The sequence below is a fragment of the Nicotiana attenuata genome, unplaced genomic scaffold (genome assembly GCF_001879085.1).
Source record: "Nicotiana attenuata strain UT unplaced genomic scaffold, NIATTr2, whole genome shotgun sequence".
NCBI lineage: Eukaryota > Viridiplantae > Streptophyta > Magnoliopsida > Solanales > Solanaceae > Nicotiana > Nicotiana attenuata.
The window spans coordinates 83,281-96,085 of record NW_017670875.1 but is presented as its reverse complement, the minus strand read 5'-3'; positions in this window follow the sequence as shown (position 1 = coordinate 96,085).

Here is a 12,805-nt window from a genome sequence, read left to right as displayed (position 1 = left end):
ATCTGCATCTTCTTTGGATTATCAATTCTTTTCCTACAAATAATTATTTATAATTTCTTCTATTATATGCTATTGGTTCCTGAATCTTTAAAACAATTATCTAATCTGATTTGTGAAATTGACCTACAAATGTAATAACTTTACAATTGTATTGCATAATCTATCTATATATTATTAAAAGAAAAAGAAAATGCATCCATATTTAGTCAAGTGGCAGCCTCACAATAAGGCACTTGACATTTTAGGACAAAGTTAGTAAAGTTAGGTAATAATTAATTTCTTTTTTAATTTAATTTTTTTTTTAAAATATTATACATTATGTGTTGTTAATAATTAGTTACTATTTTTGAATTAAAATTTAAACGTACTTAACTATTTCTTTTACGATTTTTTTTATATATTTAAAATTATTTTTAGTTTACGCTCAATGCCATCTTTCAAGTTTGACACTCAAAATCATCTAGTGACAACTACCATGGCCATACATAATTTCATCCGACAATATCATTTACCGATAAAAAATTCAACTATTATGCTAATAAAGACATTACTGCAGAGATTGATGAGGGAGATCAGCCTTCTGATATTCCTTTAAAAATGCGAGGCAAGTCTTCTACTAATATGGAAGTGTTGTGTGATAGAAGTAGAGATGAAATTGTTGAGAAGTATTATCATGTGTGAGTGACTTTACTTAATATTTCATGATGGATTATCAATATTTGTAATTTTGTAACGACCCGGCCGGTCGTTTTTGGAATTTACGCCCCGATCCCTCATTAACTGCTTTCCCTAAGTTCATTTCTGCTATTTTGGTTTGCCGGGACGTTCGGTGTTGGGATTCAGAGTGTTTTGGGACACTTAGTCTCTAAATGAGAGCTTAAGAATTGAAAAATGGTCCGTAATCGGAATAGTGTGAAGAAGACCTCGGAATGGAAATCTGATGGTTCCTTAGCTCCGTTAGGTGATTTCGGGGTTGGGAGCGTGTTCGGAATGTATTTTGGAGGCTCGTAGCTCATTTAGGCTTGAAATGCCGAAGTTTGAATTTTTGAAGTTTCCGGTCCGATAGTGAGTTTTTGATCCGAGGGTCGGATTGGAATTCCGGAAGTTGCAGTAGCTCCGTCATGTCATTTGGGATGTGTGTGCGAAATTTCAGGTCATTCGGGCGAGGTTTGGTTTTGTTTTTGATCGAAAGTGTGTTTTGTTGGAATTTGAAGTTCTTAGGCTAGAATCTTTGATTAATTTGTGTTTCCAGCGTTGTTTTAGGTGGTTTAAGGATTGGTACAAGTTTGAATGATGTTATGGGATATGTCCATAGGCTTGGTTGAGGTCCCGGGGGCCTCGGGTGTGTTTCGGATGCTCATCCGAGCAATTTGAAGTTTGGAAATGTTGCAGAAAGTTGCAGGTCTGAATTCCTTCTTCGCGTTCGCGAAGAAGGCACCGCGTTCGCGTAGTAGTAGCCATCCTCTCATCGCGTTCGTGGCCACTCTCCCACGTTCGCGTAGTGTAAGTCTGGAGGAGGGGGCCCGTTCCTCTTCGCGTTCGCATAAGATTGAGTACCGCTGTGGTGTACTCATGCCCTTCCTGCGCATGTTTTTCATGTGCAGATCATCCAGGTACCTCTACTCAGGCACCCTATCAGTGAGGCAGGAGGACTACGGAGACTTCGAGGTAGATCTGCTGCGTCCGCAGACCGACGAGTCTCCCTCTTATTCTATCTTTAGTACTTAGTTTTTCCTTCTTTCGGTTGTTAGAAATTCTGGAGTTTGGAACCTTTACTATACACTTCTGTAGCCTGTGTTGCCCATGAGTTTCCGGGTTTTGGGAATTGTTTTAGACTTGTGATATTGAGTTGTACTTGCCAAGCGGCATTCAGTACAGTTTCTTTTAGATATTTGATTTGATTTTCTCTATTTTTCCGCAATTAATATATTTCCGCAAATGTTAGGCTTACCTGGTCATAGGGACCAGGTGCCGTCATGACATGTTCACGGTTGGTGTACTAGGGTCGTGACAAATTTGTGGATAGACTTCTAATTTATAGTGAATGATGTTATTTTAATTATTCAAATCATCATAAAAAAAATATGTAATTATATTGGATAATATCATATACTTTAGTATAACTATATATGTAAAATTGATTTAAATCTTTAATATGTTTAAGATATCATATGCTAATAAAGACATTACTGCAGAGATTGATGAAGGAGATCAGCCTTCTGATATTCCTTTAAAAATGCGAGGCAAGTCTTCTACTAATATGGAAGTGTTCTGTGATAGAAGTAGAGATGAAATTGTTGAGAAGTATTATCATGTGTGAGTGACTTTACTTATTATTTCATGATGGATTATCAATATATAGTAATTTGTGGATAGACTTCTAATTTATAGTGAATGATGTTATTTTAATTACTCAAATCATCATAAAAAAATATGTAATTATACTGGATAATATCATATACTTTAGTATAACTATATATGTAAAATTGATTTAAATCTTTAATATGTTTGTTATATTTAATTTTTATATTTAAAAGAATTATACGACCTTGGTACTATCCTTTTTGATAATTTGACACTCAAAAGCACTTTTTAAAATGATTGGCCAAACACAAATTATTTACCAAATGTTGCAAAAAGTGCTTCTTAAATGAATTGGCCAAACACAAACAATTTTTTTTCAAAAGTACTTTTAAAAAAATAAAAAAATACTTCTAAAAAAAAGTACTTTTCAAAACAAGCAGATTTTGGCAGCTTGGCCAAACGGACTCTAATTATGCATGGGTTTTGAAGGGAAAATTGCAGACCCTCAATAGATTTGGATTTGACTCTAATAATTAAATGCATCAATCGGTTCATTGATACCACCCAGTTTCGTACAATAGTATAATAATAATAATAATAATAATAATAATAATAATAATAATAATAATAATAATAATAATAATAATAATAATATAGATGACAGAAAACAATATGCTCCTTTAAACGTTTCTCTTCTTATAAACAATAAAGGAAGATAAGAGAAAAGTAGAAAGAAAAAATTCTTATTGATGGGATCAATTATAATAGAATAGAGCCTCTCTATGTATAGGAGGAAAATGACTTAGCCACCAAGTAATAAATTCTCAAATCTCTCTAAAATATAGACATTCACCTTAAAATACAATTTTATTTATAGCACTCCCCCTTGAATGTTTATTCAACAGATAATGTGCCTAGTTGAAACCTTAACTAAAATAAAACCTAGTGGAAAAAAATTCTAGTGAAAGAAAAAGAGTACACATACATAACAATACGCCTTTTGGTTGCCTCTTTAAAAACCTTGCAAGGAAAATCCAGTGGGACAAAACCTTGTAAGGGAAAAGAGTACAACGCGTATTAACTCCCTCTGATGAGAGCATCAATTCACATCCTTGAGCCTTCGCACTACAATCTTGTGAACTATCTTTAAAAGATCGTTGGTAGAGATTTGATAAACAAATTAGTCATATTAACTTGAATGAATATATTGCACCTTGAAATCATCATTTTTGATAGATATATGTCTTCATATAATGTCACAGAATGACTTCTCAATATCTCCATAAGGTATTTTCGCTATCACATTATCATACTTATAGTTAGAGCAAGATACATATATATATATATATATATATATATACACACAAACTGCACTTACGATGTGGTACTTCAGGACTAATAATTGTATATGCTTTAAGTGGTTTAAATCTTTCAGGGATTGTCATATAAGTTAAGTCATATAAGCCATATATATAGACTTTAGATGCATATCAAGTTTTCATGTCATGCTAGACATACATGATAGATAAAAGTTATTGCATACTCTGTTGACCTTATGCTTTCAAGTGTTTGAACTACATGTCCAAAACTATATGTCCTTCATATGAAACCAATTATATTCGAATTGTGTCTCTTCCATTTGGCCAATATTTTTGTGTCTGTATTCGACAGACTTAAGGTCCTCATCTATACTTACCTCTATGATAGATGTCGTCGATGAACATTTTGTATTGGTTCCAATATTTTTCCATAGAGACGTAACATAGAGATCTCTTCATTCATTTCAGGTACATGAACCTCTCTTGAGATTTTATGAAATGTTATGTCATGTGATCTTCTAGATCACTTACCTCCTTATTATGATCATTTGCTCATCTTTTTTTATCAAGAAGTTTATTTGAAACCGATTTGTCTGTACGCTTTAAGCGTACCCACAGGCTTTGTCCTTCTAAGACTTATTCTAATATGAGCATTTGCATTGAGAATATAGTTACTTTCTCTGGGTCAGCAAATGGGTATGGTATGCTTTGGAATATATTGCAGACGAATTATCTTTTTATGAACTTTAAGTTCATATTATCTTATTCGAGGATCTATATGTACAAATGATAATTCATTCCACGTAATTTTTTCTCATTTGTTTATCATGTCTCCCCCTCAAGTTAGAAAAACTAACTTGCTTCCTCAACTTTGAAAATCCATCTTTTGCGTTATGATGTTAATTAAAATATACACCACACATCAATAATAATATTAAGATGGAATTATTTGGTTCCCGAGCATAAACCACTTGTTACGGGAGAATGTAATATACTTTCGTATATAACCTATATCAAACCGATATAGATAACTTTGTTCCCATAAGCAACAATTTAGCTATTAAGTGGACACTGTATAAACTATTTTGCTAAATCAACTGTGATGTAAACTAACTTATCAAGATGAACTGTCTTGAATGGAAATCTGGAAATTATGCTCTAAATTAAATTATTGAGCAAGTTACCTCGCAAATATCAGGTTGCGGGTTAAAAATACTTGCACTTGTATCCATCTCATAGATACATTTTATGTGGTATGTATGATAGGTGAATAGGCATATTCACCTTTGATGTTTCCATCATTCATGAGATTCAATCCTAATTTTAGTTGGTCTATTAATTAATGAGAACAAGCAACATAAGAGAATTCGCAAAAAAAAAAAACTTTCTACTTCTTTAATATTTACCCATGTGAACTCTCTTTTATTTTGGCACATCATACTTAAATTAACATTGCTAAACCAATTATGCCAACGGGATAAATTATCAATATTTATAAACTTTAGGCTTACACCATGACGTATGCAATTACGAATAAACTCCAAGTTTATTATGATATGAGTTTTTATATCGATAAACTTTCACTTTATTGTGGCATTCTTTTACATGTGTAGTACAAATTGGAGAATAAAGCTGGTAGCTCTTCACATACATATTACCCCACAACAAGTTGCAGTAATAAAAGATATTAAATCCTTGCTTTCTTATAGTCTCAATATAACCAACCGCTTTTGCGAATACTCTAGAAACTCAATATGTTTCTTTGAGACTTACTACGACCCAGTACCTTATTGATAATCAATTGTAATCCTCCAAAATAGTAATAATTGGCTCTTCTAGAGCTATCTATTTATTTTGTACTACCACATATTCAAAAACATCCATAAGTTGTATATCTCCTTCAAGGAGAAAGTTATACCATTATGGTCATGGTCAAAATCATTATAGGCAAGATATGTTGCTTCTATTACTTTTTCCATGTAATAATCGCATCATAATATTATGGCTAATCACAATAGGTACGTGATCAATGACCATTCATTCCATAATAATGAAATTATTTTCTTATTTCATCTCAAACCTTTTTCTAGAGGTGAGTGTGGCATATTCACTACCACTTGCACGTTCATATTCTTCCGAGAAAGAATATGTATTCATAAATCACATGTTATCACATTTACATTATAAATGGTCTATAATCATCTGTATGTGCTTTAAAAATTCTCATTTCAAATCGATGACAAATATTACTTCACAAAGTGAAGGATTATTTTGAGAACTCTTATTATTCTCATTACCACAATGATGACGATTATAATTTCGTCTATTGCCACGTGCACAATCATTGATACCTTCATGGTAATAATTTTGTCTTCTTTCATACTTATCACATATTGCTAACACATTCTCTTAAGGGAATGAGAATGAAACAAATTCAATGGGATGGATTTCCACTTTTTGTGCTCATAATCATACATGAATTTGATCATGGCATTTTATCACTTCGGGCGGTTATAATATCTTACAAACTCTATTAGAGTTATAATCAAAATTTATTATCTTTACTTGTATTTAAAATCAAATTATAGAATTTTAAGAATTTGAAAAAGAAAAATAAAGTAAAATGCTTACCTTAAATCCAGAATTTAATCATGAAGAAGGTTCATGGAACACTCGACAATCATTATGCTCAATCTCAAGGCTTCTCAATTGGTTAGAGTCTCGTGATAACGTATTACAAACAATAAAGGAAGATGAAGAGAAAATTATAGAGAGAATTCGTATTGATATGGGATCAATTATAATAGAATAGAACCCCTCTATTTATAGGGGAAAAATGACTTAGCCACCAAGTAACAAACCCTAAAATCTCTCTAAAATATAGACATACACCTTAAATATAATCTATTTATAACATCTATTTTATTTTAATTTGCAATATTTTTTAGTTTTAACTGTGACGACCCAACCCGTCGTCTCATGTGTTACTGCTCCGTTTCCCCCCATTTCATGCTTCTTCATGTTTCGTTATCGGTATGTGGTGTGTTAGAGTTGATTTGGATTGGTTTGGATAAGAAATGAGACACTTAGTCTCTTTAAGGAAGGCTTGTTTTGGAAAAGTCAACCGGACGTTGACTTATGAGTTAGAAGGTTCGGATGTAATTTCCGGTGATTCGGTTAGCTTCGGGAAGTGATTTGTGACTTAGGAGTGTGATCGGAATTGAGTTGGAGGTCCGGTGTAGAATTAGGCTTGAATTGGCGAAGTTAGTATTTTGGCGAATTCCGGTTGATAGGTGAGATTTTAATCCGAGGGTCGGAATGGAATTCCGAGAGTTGCTGTAGCTTCAATATGTGATTTTTGATGTGTGTGCAAAATTTCAAGTCATTCGGATGTCGTTTGGTTGGGTTTTGATCGAATGCGTGTTTCGGAAGTTTTTAAAGAACTTAGGCTTGAATCCGATGTGATTTAATGGTTTTAGCGTTGTTTGATGTGTTTTGAAGATTGGAACAAGTTTGAATAACGTTTTAGGATGTGCTGGTATTTTTGGTTGAGGTCCCGGGGGCCTCGGGATGAGTTTGGATGGTTAAACGGAGAGTTTTGGGATTTTTCATGTTGCTAAGTCTGCTGCTTCTGGTATGTTTTCGCTTCTGCGGAATATGGACCGCAGAAGCGGTATCGCTTATGCGATTGGGGAACCGCAGAAGCGGTTTTGGACTCGAATTGGGTTTTCCGCAGAAGCGGATGTTTGGGCCGCAGAAGCGGTCCCGCTGGTGCGATTTATGGGCCGCAGGAGCGGTCGAGGCCTTTAAGTGGAGAACTGCAGAAGCGGTATAAATGCCGCAGAAGCGGTCCCGCATAAGTGGGGACGGGACCGCATAAGCAAAAAGTGCTGGTCAGAGAAGGTTTTAAGATAACATTTCATCCGCGAGCTAAGGGTATTTTTCCTCCATTGTTGAACATCTTGAGAGCTTTTTGGGAGCAATTGAAGAGGGTTTCGACCGAGATTGACTGGAGGTAAGTTTTATGAGTTAAAAACGTAATTATTATGTGAAATTAACCTAGAAATTCATGGAATTAAACCTAAGATTGATGAACTAGGGCTTAGGATTTTGAGATTTAAATTTGGGATTTGAGGGAGCATTTGAGCTCGGATTTTGGTAAATTTGATATGTATAGACTCGTGGCGAGATGAGGAATCCATTGATGTGTTTTTTCTGATTTTTCGAGAAGTGGGCCCGAGGCTCGGGTATTACTAGTTTCGAGATTTTTGCTATTTTTCGATTGTTTTCGATTGGGTATATTGTTCCCTTAGCATATTGTGATGTATTCGCTCTGATTTTGGATAGATTCGACGCGCGTGGACGCCGATTTGAGGGGCAAAGGCGTCGCGAGCTAGAGATTTCACCGGTTCGAGGTGAGTAATACTTGTAAATGATATCCTGAGGGTTTGAAACCCTGGATTTGCACATCATAGTGCTATATTGAGGTGACTTGCACGCCGGATATGAGCGTGGGGTAGAGCACCGTTGGGGATTGTGACTTGGTCCGTCCCGGTTGTTGATTTTTATCGCGTATTTGATTGAAACTACTTGTTATCATCATAATTTGGGCTGATTGCCATGTTTGGGCTTCGTGCTAACTATGTGAATCCTTCAGGGATTGATATCACAGTTTTCGCATTACTTGCATATTAATTGATCTCGGTCCAGGGTTTTTATACTATTTTGCAAACTCAGCCATTTTTCTAAGATTTGAAAACTTAAACAACATTTTATTGACGTTTTGAGCTGAGAACTATTATTTTAATATTGCCCAAGTGGCTTATGTGCATTTCTGGACTGAGCATGGATCGAGCTGCGCGCCACAGCAGTGTTATAGTGATTTCTGGATGTATGGTTGGCTCGGGCTACGTGCCGCAGCGGTACTGTATTGATATTGAGGCCGAGGGCCTGATTAATGCCACGAGATGGCTTGATTATTGCGCTTGGGCTGTAGGAGCCCCTCCGGAGTCTGTACACACCCCCAGTGAGTGCCGTCGACGTTAAATATGGATGGCTTGGGCTGCACGCCGCAGCGGTCATATGCATTACATTACACTCATGCATTGGTTCCTGTTTGTATTACGTGTCATGACATTCAGCACTCTCATTTCATTGGTATCCATGCTACTTCTTGCACTGTTTACCAGATACCCTGGTGTTATTTGTTAATGGAGTGCTGTGCCCGAGGGGCTGACTTATGTGCTAAATTGTACTATCTGTTTCGCATTCACTTGCTTAACTGTTGAAAAAGATATTTTCAAAAGAGGTTTTAACTGAGCCCAGATATTTTCTAAAGGATTTCACGGTTTTACTGTTTTCTCAAAGGGTTGCACTGTTTTATATAGCATGATGGAGTGCCTCATGTGATTTCTTGCTGCTCAGTTATTATTTACTTTTATTGCTCACTGAGTTGGAGTACTCACTTTATTCCCTGCACCTCGCGTGCAGTTGCAGGTATTTGTTACCCGGTAGCGGGTTAGAGCTGATTGAGGATTTTGTTATCGTAGCTGAGCAAGGTGACCGCCGGCGTTCGCGGCACCGGACTTCGTCTTTTGATTCTAAATTTTATTCTGTGTATTATTGGCCCTGTAGTCGTGTTCAGACTTCTCTAGATGCTCGTGACTTGTGACACCCCGGTCGGGCTATGTTAGGTTGTAAATATCGAGTATTATTGTCATTAAGTTGTATTTATCTATTCATTGGTGTTTAATAATTTTGAAACAGGCGTTGTTGTTCTGTTGGCTGGCCTTGTCTTCACGAGAGGCGTCATCACGACTAGTGCGGGTTTCGGGTCGTGACATTAACTTTATTTATCTTCATAACTAACCCAAAAAAATATGATTAGATTCATTACCCCTTAAAACATGTCAATATCTGTAACGACCCGACTGGTCGTTTTATGAGTTATAGCCCTGTTTCCCCCATTTTTGCTTCCCTATGTGTTCCTCGGTTGTATTTCATCGTATCGTGTTGGTTGGTTCGGGTTCGGAGTGGTTTTGGAGTGAATTGAGACACTTCTCTTTTGAGAAGGCTTAAGTTGGAAAAGCCAACCGGATGTTGACTTATATGTGAACAATTTCGGATGTGAATTCTGAGGGTTTAGTTAGCTCCGTTAGGTGATTTCTGACTTGGGAGCGCGTCCGAAATGTGATTTTTGAGGTCCGTGGTAGAATTAGGCTTGAATTGGCAAAATTAGAAATTTGGCGATTCTCGGTCGGCAGTGGAAATTTTGATATGGGGGTCGGAATGGAATTTTAGAAATTGGAGTAGGTCTGTAGTGTTATTTGTGACGTGTGTGCAAAATGTGAGGTCATTCAGACGAGGTTTGGTAGGTTTTTGGCATCGTTTGCGAAAGTCGGAAGTTTAGAAGTTCTTAGACTTGAATCCGAGGGTGATTTGGTGTTTTGATGTTATTTTGGGTGTTCCGAAGGTTTGACTAAGTTTGAATGTTGATATGTAACTTGTTGGTATGTTGGTAGAGGTCCCGAGGGCCTCGGGTTGATTTCGGGTGGTTGACGGATCAAGGATGGAATTTGCGGAAATGCTGAAGATTTCATTCAGCTGTCATAATCACACCAGCGGAGTAGGGACCGCACAACATGGTAGATTTGGGTCGTGACAAGTTAGTATCAGAGCCTAGGTTACATAGGTCTCACGGGTCATGAGCGGGTTCAGTAGAGTCTTGCGGATCGATAAGGAGACGTCTGTACTTATCTTCGAGAGGCTGCAGAACCTTTAGGAAAACTTCACATTCTTGAATTCTTGACGTGCAAATTTGTTGAGACTGGTAACTAAACTTCTGCTATTTTATTCTCTCACAGATGGTGAGGACACGTGCTACCGGTCAGGAAGGACGGCAACCAGTACCACCAGGTGGGGCCGCGAGAGGCTGAGGTCACGGTCGAGGCCGTGGTAGGGGCAGTGGTGTAGCCCGCACAGCAGCTAGGGATCCACCAGCCGCCCCAGTTCATGATCAGGTCCCAGTTGTGGATGCTCCAGTGGGACCAACCCAAGCACCGGCTGTGCCAATTGTTATCCCAGGTCTTCAGGAGACCTTAGCTCTGTGCACTAGTCTTGCTCAGACGGTCACTGTTTCTACTACAGCTGCTACTTCCCAGGCTGGGGGAGGCACTCAAACTCCCGCCGCCCGTACACCCGAGCAGGTAGTTCAGGGACTTCAGACACCGGAGGCACCACCAGCCCAGCCGGTTGCATCTACTCAGGATTTTGTGGTACCAGTCATGCCTGATGACGAGCAGCGTAGATTGGAGAGGTTTGGTAGATTTCAGCCTCCAGCTTTCAATGGTACAGAGGGCGAGGATGCCAGGGTTTCTTGGACAAGTGTCAGAGGATTCTTCGTACAGTGGGTATTCTGGAGACCAGTGGGGTCTCGTTCACTACTTTTCAATTTTCTGGAGTTGCCTTTATGTCACGCCCCAAAAATTCATTAAAGATCGTGATGGCGCAGGACACCATTGTCAGGCAAGCCAAGACCAATTAACTAGTAATTTTTTGTTTTAATATTTTTGAAATCGTTTCCTTTATACATTAAACAATAAGTAATGAATTTCACTGAATGAATATTGATGTCTTTAACAAACTTAATATTAAATAATCCCATAATCATCCCAGAACCTGGTGGCACAAGTGCATGAGCAATCACTAGGAAATCAAATAAAATACAATAACTATCCGGGATAAAAATTTGGACAGAAAGTAAATACAATACACTGAAAGAGACTATGTTGGCTGCGAGTCACCTCGAGGAATGCAGCTCACCTAAGTCTCCGTATCATCCATGCTGCTTGTGATGACCCGGCCCGTCGTCACGTGAGTTACCGCCCCGTTTTTCCCATTTTCTGCTTCCTTATGTTGTATTATAAGAGTCTTGGGTGAACGAGTTGAATTGGATTGGTTTTAGATGAAAATGAGTCACTTAGTCTCCTTAAGGAAGGCTTGTTTTGGAAAAGTGAACCGAATGTTGACCTATGAGTTAGAGGGCTCGGATGTGATTTCCGGCAATTTGGTTAGCTTCGGGGGATGATTTGTGACTTAGGGGTGTGATCGGAACTTATTTTGGAGGTCCGGTGTAGAATTAGGCTTGAATTGGCGAAGTTAGTATTTTGGCGAATTCCGGTTGGTAGGTGAGATTTTGATCCGAGGGTCAGAATGGAATTCCGAGAGTTGCTGTAGCTTCGTTAGGTGATTTTGGATGTGTGTGCAAAATTTCAGATCATTCAGAGGTGTTTTGGTCGGGTTTTTGATCAAATGCGTAATTTGGAAGTTTTAGAAGAACTTAGGCTTGAATCCGATGTAATTTGATGGTTTTGGTGTTTTGTGGTGTTTTGATGATTGGAGCAAGTTTGAATGATGTTTTAGGTTGGTTTGGCACTTTTGGTTGAGGTCCCGGGGGCCTCAGGGTGATTTCGGATGGCTATCGGGATGATTTTGGACTTGGTAAAATTCTGAAATTTGCTGATATCTGGTGTTTCCGCACCTGCGGAAAAAGGGCCGCATATGCGGTTCCGCAGATGCGAGGGATTGGACGCAGGTGCGAGTCTTGAGGAGGTTTGCTGTTTCCGCAGGTGCGGGCTTCGAGCCGCATCTGCGGTGACGCAGATGCGGTAGGGTGATTGCAGAAGCGGGAGTTGAGGGAATGGCATTTTCCGCAGAAGCGGACATGGAGCGCAGATGCGGTGTCCGCAAATGCGGATACCTGACCGCAGAAGCGGTCCTGGGCGAGTTTGGGAGTTCCGCAGAAGCGGATGAAAAACCGCAGAAGCGGTAGTCGCAGATGCGGTAAAGGAACCGCAGATGCGAAAATCACTATTATCAGAAGGGTTTTTAAAGCTCATTTTGTTCCGCGAACTTAAGTCCATTTCCACCATTTTTAAGCAACCTTGAGAGCTTTTGGATGGAATTTGAAGGGGATTTCGACTAGGTGTGATTGGAGGTGAGTTTCTTGACCTAAATACATGAATTAATGGTAGAATTTACATTGAAATTTGTGGAAATTCATCAAAAGAGGGTAAAGCTAGGGCTTGGGAATTTGGTATTTCAAAGTGGAATTTGAGGGGTCAAATGGACTCCGATTTTGGTAATTTTGATATGTATAGACTCGTGGCGAGATAAGGAATCCG